The 12,914-nt window shown below is 44.3% G+C and overlaps 1 long non-coding RNA gene across 1 annotated transcript in view; it reads right to left on the minus strand.

Annotated features, from left to right (window-relative positions):
* LOC142570989 (uncharacterized) overlaps positions 1-12,914 on the minus strand; it is a 51,501-nt gene that overhangs the window by 4,294 nt on the left and 34,293 nt on the right. The window contains exon 2 of the long non-coding RNA XR_012825730.1: positions 7,660-7,778. This is a non-coding gene — a long non-coding RNA (uncharacterized LOC142570989). The remainder of the gene's footprint in view (positions 1-7,659; positions 7,779-12,914) is intronic.

Genomic DNA, 12,914 nt, shown 5'->3' on the forward strand with positions numbered 1-12,914 from the left:
CCAATACAACTTGAAATCACGGAGATAAGCGCCATTGTTCCCTCCATCCATTACCAGGAATTTGTTCCAGGGAAGCCAACGTCAGGTTGCTTGACTTCCGATAATAACGCCGAAACGCTAACCACAGATAATACATTCAGAGAATAACCGTCTGTTTTTTCGTACGACCTATTTGTTGTGGGAAGAATTGGGGATAAGAGTCAATGGAAAATACCTTGGTAACTTGCGACTCACTGATGATATTGCCTTGCTTAGTAAGTCAGGGAACCAATTGCAATGCATGCTCACTGACCTGCAGAGGCAAAGCAGAAGGGTGGGTCTAAAAATTAATCTGCAGAAAACTAAAGTAATGTTTAACAGTCCCGGAAGAGAACAGCAGCTTGCGATAGGTAGCGAGGCACTGGAAGTGGCAAGAGAATACATCTACTTAGGGCAGGTAGTGACCGTGGATCCGGATTATGAGACTGAAATAATCAGAAGAATAAAAATGGGCTGGGGTGCGTTTGTCAGGCATTCTCAGATCCTGAACAGCAGGTGGCCATTATTCCTCAAGAGAAAAGTGTATAACCAGCTGTGTCTTACCAGTACTCACGTATGGGGCAGAAACCTGGAGGCTTACGAAAAGGGTTCTACTTAAATTGAGGACGACGCAACGAGCTATGGAAAGAAGAATGATGGGTGTAACGTTAAGGGATAAGAAACGAGCAGATTGGGTGAGTGGACAGACGCGAGCTAATGACATCTTAGTTGAAATTAAGAAAAAGAAATAGGCATGGGCAGGACATGTAATGAGGAGGGAAGATAACCGATGGTCATTAAGGGTTACGGACTGGATTCCAAGGGAAGGGAAGTCTATAGCAGGGGGCGGCAGAAAGTTACGTGGGCGGATGAGATTAAGTTTGCAGGGACAACATGACCACAATTAGCACATGACCGAGGTAGTTGGAGAAGTATGGGAGAGGCCTTTGCCCTGCAGTGGGCGTAACCATGATGATGATGATGATGATGATGATGATGATGATTTGATCATGCTGTTTCGTCCGTTGTGCTGTTGTCGGAAACACCAGTGCTAAAAACTCGCCGAGATAGCTTAGTGACAACGACTGCAGAAGGCTGGTTGGTTGGGCTGGTTGGTTCAAGATAACGAGCGCTAAACAACAGTACGAAGAGAGGGACACAGACCACAGCGCTAACAACCAAGTTAATCAGCGCTGTGGACTGTGTCCCTCTCTTCGTCCTGTTGTTTAGCACTGTTTACTGCTCGTAGTGACAATGACATTGCATTGCTGAGCTAGAGGTTGCAGGTTCAATCGCGGCCGCGGCAATCGCGTTTCAAAGGCGGCGTAATGCAAGAAAACGCTCGTGTACTTACATTTAGGTGCGCGTTAAAGGACCCCAGGTTGTCATTATTAATCCCCATTTCCCCGCTACGGCGTGCCTCATAATCAGATCGTGGTTTTGGCACGTATAACACCAGAATTTAATTTCAATTCAATCAGTGCTATAAATTAGTATCGTGTGATCTAGCAGGGGTTGCTTCCGATGTCTAATTTAGTTAATTAAGTAGTCTTTTTTTGTTACTACGTTCAAGAAACATGCAGATAGCCTAAATTTCAACCGTATAGCTCTTCGTATTATACCTTTGTATATATATATATATATATATATATATATATATATATATATATATATATATATATATATATATATATATATATATATATATATCTGTAGGGTCTCAAAGCAGGCCGCTCAAGTAATAATAATAATAATTATGATTGCTATCTCGCTCTTATGAATTGATATTTTATGCTGCGTCACGTGTTCATTGTATGTCCTGTATATATTATTGCTTTTTTCGTCTTTTTCACGAGATATCCCTACAAGAATTGTACTCCCTGAGCTGTTCATTTTTCGTGTATTTTACTTTATAGTATTTGTGCCTTACGTTAAGTTTTACTCGTGTTCTTTCCTTAAATGTACCTTTGTGGCCTTTCATTACTTCAGTTTTTCCTTTTTCATGTTTTGATCTTGGTAGTAATGTTGATGAGCCCTGCATTGAGGCGTATCTTTTGTGTTAGACTTCAGAAGGCTGCTTACTCTTCTTTTTTTTTTTTTTTTTTGCCTTGATTTTGTAACCCCACTTACACGATGCCCCCATAGGGCCTGTAAGGTATTTTAAATAAATAAATAAATAAATAAATAAATAAATAAGCTTCGAAGTGAGGTGCCCCTCACAGCCTAGGTTGTTGATTTGCGATATACGAATCGAAACGAGATATCGTTTAATGAATGATCTGCACATCTGTAACGAGAAAGGTGTGAAGTAGAGTATCAACCGACGAAACGAAAAAGAAATATTCAAATAGCAAACACACACCAAAGGTACTCGACTCTGAACGAAAGTAGGGAGACCTTCTAACCACAGTTTCTTTCTTGGTTGTTTGCTGACGATCGACGTCTCGCGTACTGCTCTGCGAGTGAGAAAAATAAATTATTTCCAGTATTCTTGCAGGAGTTCTTCGCGCCTCTAACATGTTTTAGGCGCCAAAACTGCGATATGATGATTAGGAACTCCATAGGAGAACTTATAATCTTATAACTTATTATAGATTGCTCTTTGATCCCATGAGATTCTTTCATCCACCTGAGGTGCTTTCACTGAGGTAGCTGGATGAAACACGCTACCTCCAGTTCAACAGATAGGAATTGGAATACCACGGTGCCTAGTATAACCGAGCGCTTTCAGCGTATATTATCCGACATGATACCCACTTACACCAGGTCCGACAGTGCCATCTGGAATTATATTCTTCATATATTCACGTTTGCCTATATAGCATTCATAGACGCACTTTGGAGTAGAGTGTGAAGGGAACACAAGTCATCTTCCGTGCCACTGTTCTCGCTTCGATAACCGACGTCAGACTCTCCAGTGTGCCTTGATAGACTGTGCGATAGGCCATTCACAGAAGCAAAGGCCTTGGAAGCCTGACCTCACAGTTCACTAGCCCGGAAAGCCATTCGAACGCTTCTTCAGTACCTGAAGGATACAGACTTGAGTGCCCGACTGTAGACATCCATCATCTTAGTGCATGTGAAAGTGCGTTGTAGACTCATGTCTTCTCTCTCTCTCTCTTTCTCTCTTTCACTCCCCGTCCTACTCCCCACGCGCACGGTAGCAAACTGGACTCAGTCTAGTTAACCTCCCTGCATTTTCTTACTCCCTTTTCTCTCTCTCTCGCTCTCTCTCTTTCTCTTCGAGTAGACTGCTGCTATACACTTTAGCTTCTTATTTTAAATATTGCCTTCACCTTCTTTTTCGTTTCCGCAACGTTACATAACAGGTGCTCTCCGTAGCAAAACTCTTAAAACGAAGCAACGAGAGAAATTAAGCTTAACATTGACACAAGCGAAAGAAGAAGAAAAAAAGCGCTCAGAAATAATTATCCTTAAGCAGTCAGTCATTTTTCTTCATTTCCCTTTCTCAGCTAAGCTTCACCGTATTCCGAACGGTCACTTTATGCGACCGCATGATACTGCTTGCCTTCCCCTGCAGACAGCGGACGCGGTGAATCGAACCGTAAAAGACAGCTAACGTTTGTACTCAGTTAAAAAGCCGACTGCCCCTTTCTTCATACTTGGGTGCAAATAAATATAAATGTTGTGTTTGTCCTGCTCGCTCAAAGTTAAACGATCGAAAAAGAAAGAAGAAGATGAAGAAGAGAGAGAGACATAGAAGAAAACACGTTTTTCATTGTCCCGAAAGTCTGCTGGCTTCCCCGTGAACATGCCTAACATTTGCACTGCCAGCCTGCCGTGGGATTTACGCAATTTTTTCCTCGCGTGACTATTTCCTCTTGCCATCAATCGCCGCGGGAACCGGCCATTGTGACACGATCGAAATGTTCCGAGATTAATGACACCTTTGCACCGCGGGACAAGCAAGGAGGTTGCGAATTCTATGCCCGTCCAAGTGAGTGTGTAAACAGTAGCGGTGCTATACGGCTTTACACAATTACGTGTTTACATCGCTGCTCCGTGTATTTCTGCACCATATGTCACGTTCTCCAGAGACGTTCTCTCTCTCTCTCTCTCTCTGTGCGTGTTTGTGTGTGTGTGCGTGCGTGCGTGTTTTATTGCAACGAAAAATAAATGTTTTATTCTCATTGTGGTGACGGCCACTCCTTTTCGCGTAATAGTAGCAATGAACGAATTTTGTAAGAAGCGGACGTCGGAGGTTCGAAAAATCTTGAGCGTAGTTAAGTAAAGAGAGTAAACGGGGCACGCGTATGGGGGCCTAGACATCTTGTAACATACAGAGACACAATACGAGGGCAGGTTGCACCGCACGCTGTACAAAATGCCGACTCGTACGCATAGATACCGAGTCCCGAAATGGTGTACACGAGACCACTGCATGTGCAGTCCGAGATGAACAGAACGCACAGAGGAGAACGATACACTGCAGATCGAAAGACGATTGTCCGTCCACCCGAAGCTGTTATTCTGTAGGATGTTCTTTCTTTAGCTGCTCCAAATGAAAAAAATAAATCCCTGCGGAAGCTGGCTCAGTTCTAACCCTTGATCTAAATTACTCGATGAGCCATTACTTCTACGAGAAATCAAAGGGCCTAATGGAGTAATTAACATACTTATGCTAATTATGTTAATAGTTTCGTGCCTTTGTGCGTCAATGCGCAATGTCCTTTCGCGTTTCAACGCATAAAACAGTGTTTTCTTTAAAGAAAGGTAACTGGAACTTCAATGCATTTCATCGGACGCATAGAAAATTAATATCTCGAAAGTGGTGCTGTACTGAGAATTCGTTTCACCTGGCGCACTAGTTAGCTTCAATTAATAGATTAAGATATATGCCATAAATTACCATGTAAAAGCTAATTAGTGTAGTTATGTTAATTAGTAAATTAAACATGTTGATTTCTCGTAGAAGTAATGGCCGCCTCATCGAGTAATTTCGATAAAAGGTTATAATTGTGCTGTCTGCCACAGGCAATGTTAAATAACTAGTGCAGCTAAAAAAACGCCTTGTATTTTCCTCCCCAGCAAAAAGAAGCAGTAAAAGTGTTTTTTGATCGCTTTGATAACGACAATGGTGAATTCAACGGCATCGCATTTTGCTTCGTAAGCACTTGGTATTTCTTTCTTTTGTTTTGTTTTGTTGTCCTTCGCAAACCTTACAATTAAAGAAAAATAACTTCTGGATGATTTACGGGCCAAAACCGCGGTCTGATTATGAGGCACGCCGTAGTGCCTTTTGATTCATTCCGACCACCTGGCGTTGCTTAACCTGTACCCAATGCACCGCACGAGGGCAGTTTTTTTTTTTTTTTTGCATTTCGCCCCCGTCGAAATCTGGCCACCGTGGACGTGGATTTGATCCCGCGACCTCGGGTCCTTAGCAGCGCAACGCCAGAGCTACTAAGCAACCACGGCAGGTCGCATATCTTACAATGCATACCAATTTACACTCTTCCTGGTGCTTACAGTCAATAACTCGCACCCTTACAGATTTAAGGGCGTGGATAGTAGGCCATTTAGCACCCTTAAGGACCTTTAAGGGTGTTCAGGGTTTACAGTGCACGATGTGTTCATACACTTAAGGCTTCAACTGTTTTCTTTAGAAACTGAAGGAAAAAAATTACACTTGCAGAGGCTGTCCTGGTTGCACTGTTTTCAACATTCTGGCACATACGCAAAGCGCATGTCAGGATGTCAAGGCGTACAAGGCGTCCCTAACCAAATCTAAGGTAAAGCTTAAAGAACTGAAGTGAAGAAACTACACTCGTGCGCGTGCGTTGTATGGCGAGATGGACGCACTTTGCCGGCTCATATTTGAAAAAAGAAAGCGCTACTAATCAACGTGTTTGTAGTTAATCCTTCAATAAGGATTCACTACAAGGTTGAAGGACGCAATATTACAAAGTATACTGCGATATCCAGAAGCCGAGGTGTAAAGCTAATGTAACAGAGCAAGAAATTTAGGCAGATGCTGAATCGGTGGAACTAATTTCTGCATTTAAGCACCCTATCAGTTGCTGTTTACACAACTGTATGCGTTATGCGTTGTCGCTAGGGGTGTGGTATGTTTAGCATAGAACATACTGTGTCAATTAAAAAGAAAGTACTTCGTCAATATTCTAAAAAGAACACTTTGATGTGAAGTAACGTAAACACATTCGTGCATGTACTTTGATTTAGGTTCACATTAAAGAACGCCAAGTTTTCAAAATTAATTCGGTGTACTCCGCTACTGTGTTTCTCATAACTGAAGTGCTGCCTTGGGGGTGCTAGTCCGTCTGTCCGTTTTGAACACATATAAAGCGTATGGCATATTTTTCACCCAACCTGCAGTAACATGGCAGGCAAGAGGCTTGTGTGTGCGGTGTTCTTTAACACATTGTATCCTTTTTTGCGCCCAGCACCTGAAGTGGAGAGCCAGGTACTAAGCTAGGCAAACATCTCCAGCTTTTCGCTTAAGACATCACAACTCTAGTCTCCATTAATTAAGTATTTCATTCTTTGTGACCTCCCCGCTCGCACAGGGACATTTTGCCCTATAACGAGACATGTCTCTGCGCGGGCTGATTGGTTTCCGCCTATTGTCCTCCTAGTGATATGCGCGCTATCAGGATTCATACATGTGGGACGCTGAAGAACAGGTGGGAGTGAGTGTACGAACGATAGAGGAAACAATACAGTTAGACCAAGTGGTACTTATGCTGGCCCATTTATAGTATCACAATATTTCGCTGCCCTCGGTGATACGGTGGATGTTCCAGCGAACGCTGAGAAAGGCGCCTCAAAACAGTGCAGCAGACATAAAGAGGCGGTTTCTCAACAACAGATTGATTGATTGACTGACTGATCTGGATGTCTCAGAGCAACGCAACGTCTATAAAAGAGGTCGTATAGGGGAAATCTCGGGAATAATTTTGTGTTGCATTCGTAATTTTGTGTTGGTGGAATCTATTCCCCCGTATTAATTGGATATCAATATCTCGAAACTGATACTGTCAGGATTCGGAACATGCATGCCTCGAACACTCACTAGTTTTCATTGGCAAATAGCAGCACATATAAGCCCCAATCGTACGATTTAAAAGTGGATTAGTAAACCTTACCTGTGGGTATTCTCAGTATTTATCGCACAATTGTTGACCTCGACTGTCGCGAATGCTACTTTGCCGTAAAGACATGAAATAACATCGTGTTATCGCGGTATACCTGCACTGTCTCTCAGAAATTCAACAGCGTTTGCTCGATCCATTGGATATATTACAGTCGCATTCACGGCAGCTTGCTCACGATGGCTCACAGAGTCTGGCATTTTCGGAGCTCTTGCATGAATTTTCAGCAAAACCCGCGGCTTTAGAATTGGAAGCGAGCAGTAGTACCTAACATTTTAAGACCCTATTTCTGAATAATGAGCCTTCTCCACGAGAAGGCGGCGGCCCTTCGGTTGAAGAGGAATGTAATGCTATGGGGGATTCTTCGCAGTGATACAGAGTGAACAGAACTATTTCGTTGCGTGTGACGCGTCTAGGGGATTGTGTAGGTTTTTTATACATTTGGAATATAGTAATAGTCGGTGCAGTTGAACGCTGCGGAAAAGAAAAGCGAAATATTCCACACTACCTGTTTCAACCACTTAGGCCTTTTTTCTTCCCCTAGCTTTGTCGTCACCAGCTCCTCACTACTATACTTTGAAAGGTACTCGGATGCCTCGGATAATCATCGCCGTCGTCCAAGTATACCTGTACAGGCAAGAAGCATTATACATTAAAACAGCACCAAATAGAACTGCATGACTTCGAGGGATTCCAACAGGGACACCACTGTGCCGCTACATCAAGATATCGCGCAGGATTGTAATACAAGACACGGATCATAAAACCAGCACCAAGCGGATGCCAGGTCGCGCTGGAAAACCCTCGAAATAGCGAGCGCACTTGCGGGCTGGCGAGCGAAGCACCTTTCGATGTGGGCTCCCAAACCTCGCCGGCTCGACTCCGAACTATCTGCAGCGAGGCCCATGAGAGGAGACCCAAGAAAACGCCGCTGAGAAGACCAGTCGGTATACCGGTGAGCATCGACTCACAGGGCTCTCTCTCGGGGGACACACCTTTCTGTAACTAAGGCCAAAGCAGGATGCGCGATGACGAACCGCGTACACCGTCACGTTATCTCAAAAGAAGCCAACAAACACTGACACCAAAGACAACATAGGGGAAATTATTTGAGCTTAATAAATGAAATAAAGAAACGATAAATTAATGGAAATGAAAGTGGATGAAGACTTGCCGCAGGTGAGGAACAATTCCACAACCTTCGCATTCCATGCTAAGGTTGTGGGGCATGCGAAGGCTGTGGGATTGTTAATGAGAGTGGCTTGTTGGGCTAGTTGTTACATGGTTATACTAGGAGAATGCCAGCAAACTTGAAAGTAGGAAAAATCGAAAAGCAGGCATAGACAAAGCGACAGGAAGGTGGCTGTTGTTGTTTCCCACCTGCGGCAAGTTATTTCTTCATCCCCTTTCATTTCCATTAGTTTAACGTTTCTTTATTTCACTTATTAAGCACAAGTAATTTCCCCTATGTTGTCCTTGGTGTCAGTGTTTGTTGGCGTCTTATGATATGACTAATAAAGATCGGGCCCCTCGGTTCTTTTTTTTTCTTTATTGATACTGTCAGCCCTCTTTTAGGGCCATTACAGGAGTGGCGAAAAAATAAGAAAACAAGCAATGTCAACACATCTGATTCAGGCAGAGCGTACAATATATCTGAATACAACGTACAAAAAAGAAATTGCATTGCATATACATTGTAATAGAGCAAGCAGAAAAACCAATCAATATCCCTTGAGGCATGTAAAATAAGAACAACATACACAGATAATAAGAAAATCATAAAATCAGATTATTCACAAAGTCAGATAATTAACGCACCGCGCTCTCGGAATAAATAACGGCATGCAAATTACCCAGAAAAATATTAAAATAGGCAGACTGAACTACGAAATCCGGAAGCATGTTCCGCTCTTTTATCGTTCTGGGAAAGAAGCTATATTTAAATGTGTCATTACGGGTTACAGGAGGGTGAATATACATGCTGTGGCGATGTCTAGGAAATTCATTAGTAGAAATTTCAAAACAGTTCGTCATATTAATTTCTATTGCATTATGGATAATAAGGAACAGGAACTTCAGCCTATCATACTTAGCCCTTAATTCTAAATTGGAAAGATTTGCAAGCTGACATAGTTTTGAAGGGGAGTGAAGTCGACCATATTTGTTGAAAATGAATCGAGAAGTTAACCTCTGAATCCTTTCCAGTTTCTTACGGTTTTTCTCTGTGTAAGGATCCCAGACAATTTTCGCGCGCTCAATGATTGGTCCGACCAGTGTTCTATAGGCAAAGTTTTTAACTTCAGAGCCCCCTTTCCTCTCGTTTATCACCGTCACGTTATGGAGCATGAAGACGACATTGCAGCGACCTCCGCAGTCACCACCACAAGGGAAATTTCATGCGCGCGCGCAAGTGTGATGCTACGCACCTCAAGTCTATATCAGCTCGTGTCAAAATGCGCAGCGCTAAGAGCTTTCCGGAACAGGCACCGCCCCGAGACAGTGACGTCGCTAGTGGACTCGACTGAATGTGGACTCCAAACAAGACGGTGATCGCCGAAATGCATTGACGTTCCAGCTACTTATTTAAAAACAAAATGAACGCGGTTTTATGCAGTGAAGCACAAAAGTAACTGCAACACCGATGCATTTCGTCGAACACTTTGAAAATTAATATCTCGAATCTGGTGCAGTCCAGAGAATTCGCTCCAAGTGGATACGCGCCTTGCGAACTCACTCGCCACAATTCGTAGATAAAAATGTGTGCCGTAAAACAATTACATAAACAGTTAGTTAGTGTAAATATGTTAATTATTTAATTAGGCATTTTGATTTCTCGTAGAATTAATGGTCTTCTCATCAAGTAATTTAGATCAAGGATTAGAATTGTGCTATCTGACACAGGCGATACTGAACATTTTTGGGCCTTTATAAAAAAAAACGATATATTTACAGACATAACTCTACCCACACACCTTACTCTGGCATCGCTGTGTAGAGGGACGAAACCATTACTCGATCATGCATGCGTCGCGTGCCAAAATGGTGCCATTGTCGCGCCAAGCCCCACGCAAAGCTAAACTTAGCCTTTCGCTCGGCGGTCAGAGAAGCACATGTCAGCAGCTCGTTTGTCGATCCAAGCGGGAGTGGTCGCGTTTCAGAGAGCTCACTCTCCAATAGCATAGGTATATAATCCTTCAAATTCACGCAGGCGCTGCTTCTACGGTGGCAGAATTTCCTGTATTTCAATAAAGAGTTTTCTCTCTCTCTCTCAAATCGGTGCTCATCAGAAGTTTTCGGACGAACACCATTGTTGACGTCACGAGGCGCCCGACCAGTCACAGGCGGAAACGAGGTGCGCGAGCTGGGCGTGTCTGCTGCTACACTTCTCGTCGAAATAAAATACGTTTGCGCTTTCTTTCGCTTAATTTCGATGCGATATTCGAATTCAGGGGGTTGAAAACCGCGACGTACTTACTGCTCACTTTTTCTGGAAGAGCTTTCAGCTTCCCTTTAAGTGCGTAACTTGTTGCAGCAATTTAACAGTTGTTCAGCTACGACGTCCCCGCGTTCGACACGTAGGGTCCACAAATGGCGTGGCAAGAGACTCGGACAGCAAAGCAGAGGGATGCCAATTTGCACGCGCCCATGGCACCACATTTGACCACGGCGGGCCCACTATAAATAGGGAGTGAGCACGATAGGGAGTAAATAGGGAGTGAGCACAAGTGGACTTGTCTTCAACAGGTCCACTCGTCGAAACGTTGGCTCCTGCTTTCACCTTGTTCTCGTCTTGCTCATCGTCTTGAATTTCCGTCTCCCGCCTTCCCCGTGTTTTCCCATACTATAGATGCATCATAAGTTAAGCATGCAAGCTTTGTCATGTGTGAATACAGCCGCCGTTGTGGCGTAGTGACTTTGGCGTGGCGCTGTTATAAGCCCGACAGCGCGTCATTGAACCCTAGCCCCGTGCATTAGAGTACCGTGTATTGGGTGCACTCTAAAGAACGCCAGGGGGTAGAAATTGATCCGGAGTCCCCACTACACGGTGTGCATCATAATCATATCCTTGTTTAAGCACGTAAATATGCTAGAATTAATTTTTAATGCGCAAATAAATGTCACTTGTGCATTTCGTTACGTCATTTCTGTACCATATATATATATATATGACTTACGCGCCTGAATTTGTCCTTTCTTTATCTCTCTTCTTCTTTTTTTTTTTTTTTTTACGGACTGTACACCTTTGTCATGCCATGCTCTGCAGCATTGAAACGGAAGCAAGCATGCAATGGGAATGGAATCACAACGTCATACCATATCTCCAATGTCTGAGAAGTGCGCGAAATTAATGTTATGACAGCACCGGAAAGACGAGCGTGGGCAACGCGATCACTTGCTCAACTACCGTCTGTGGAGGCCATTCTGCCACGTTGCGGGCCGCCATTGCCCGCGCGACCGAGCTTACACATCACGCGAGAACAAAAATAACGCTTCGTCGGTCGCGTCGTGGGGTGCATGCCAGCAGCTCGGCAGGAGCTGGCCGTGATTTCAAAAGCAACCATTTCTATTTCTGCGTTTTACGATGAGGTTCTTCCTCAGTGCTGGGCTTTGCGACATTGTTGTAAACGTTAGAGAGCCAAGGCAGTGATTATTTTTCTCTGAAGAGGCCCAAGGAGATAGCACTTTACCGTCAGTGTGGACGCACAATGCGTTGTAACTAAATCGATCCGTCTCAAATGCGCGCAGTATATTCGCCTACTTACGGTATACGCGGAATTATGTCAGAAGAGTGGCATCATAGGCAGCGCTGCGGGTGCCCTTCGCGTCTTTTTTAATGCGGTAGCATTCTTTCGGTACTGTGCGCTCTTCCCGGGGCTATCTATCTGTATATGTTTGTATCTAACGGTTTTCCCGCCTACCTCGGTCATTGCGTAGATGGTGGTCGAATGGTTAGCGCATCTGGCTACTGTGCTGAGTTAACAGGATTCGAAATCAGCCATCACATCAGTTTGGGTTACTGAGGATGTGCCAATTTGTAAACACGTGCCTCTCTTTCTCTCTCACGCCGACATGGCTCACTGTAGACGCGGAAATGGGTAGGCACCGCTCGTCGAAGAACATCTTTGACGCCGACTTGGAGCACTGGGTATGCGCCACTGGGTCTGCGCTGGTCTTCAATTAACGTATTCGATGCCAACTTGCATCACTATAGGTATGTGCCATCAGGTCTGTGCCGCTCTTCAATGAACGTCTTTGAACGCCAACTTGGGTAACCACGTATGTGCCACTGGAAATGACCACTCGACAACGACAAGAAAAAAATTAACCGACGATTACGATAATCCCTAATGCGAAATTTGAGCACAGCTCTAAACGTGCTTTTATTTCGTGATATAGTGGCTGGCGCAGACGACCTTTCTCGTCTGGCACGTGCTATGTACTTGTGCGACTGCAGCTGCCAAGGGTGGCGAGGCCCAGTCAGACAAGTTCAGTGCCTTTTGTCGCGTCCCCCAAGGCATTTCTGTAAGGAATGTCTTGAATAAATGAATAAAGAAAGAAACAAAGAAAGTGTGGGGCGACTGCCTCGCTAATCGGGAGATCGCGAGAGGCAGCGCGTGGGTGACGCGTGGGCGCGATCCACAGCAGCGGCCGCAGACGGACCTCCCAGACGACGCGCGCTATGCTCTGGCGCCATCTCGTAGCCATCGTCGCCACACTACGTTTTTCTTCTCGCGCTTTCGCTGTACCCTCCTCATTCCCTTT

Source organism: Dermacentor variabilis, chromosome 2, assembly GCF_050947875.1.
Source record: "Dermacentor variabilis isolate Ectoservices chromosome 2, ASM5094787v1, whole genome shotgun sequence".
Lineage (NCBI taxonomy): Eukaryota > Metazoa > Arthropoda > Arachnida > Ixodida > Ixodidae > Dermacentor > Dermacentor variabilis.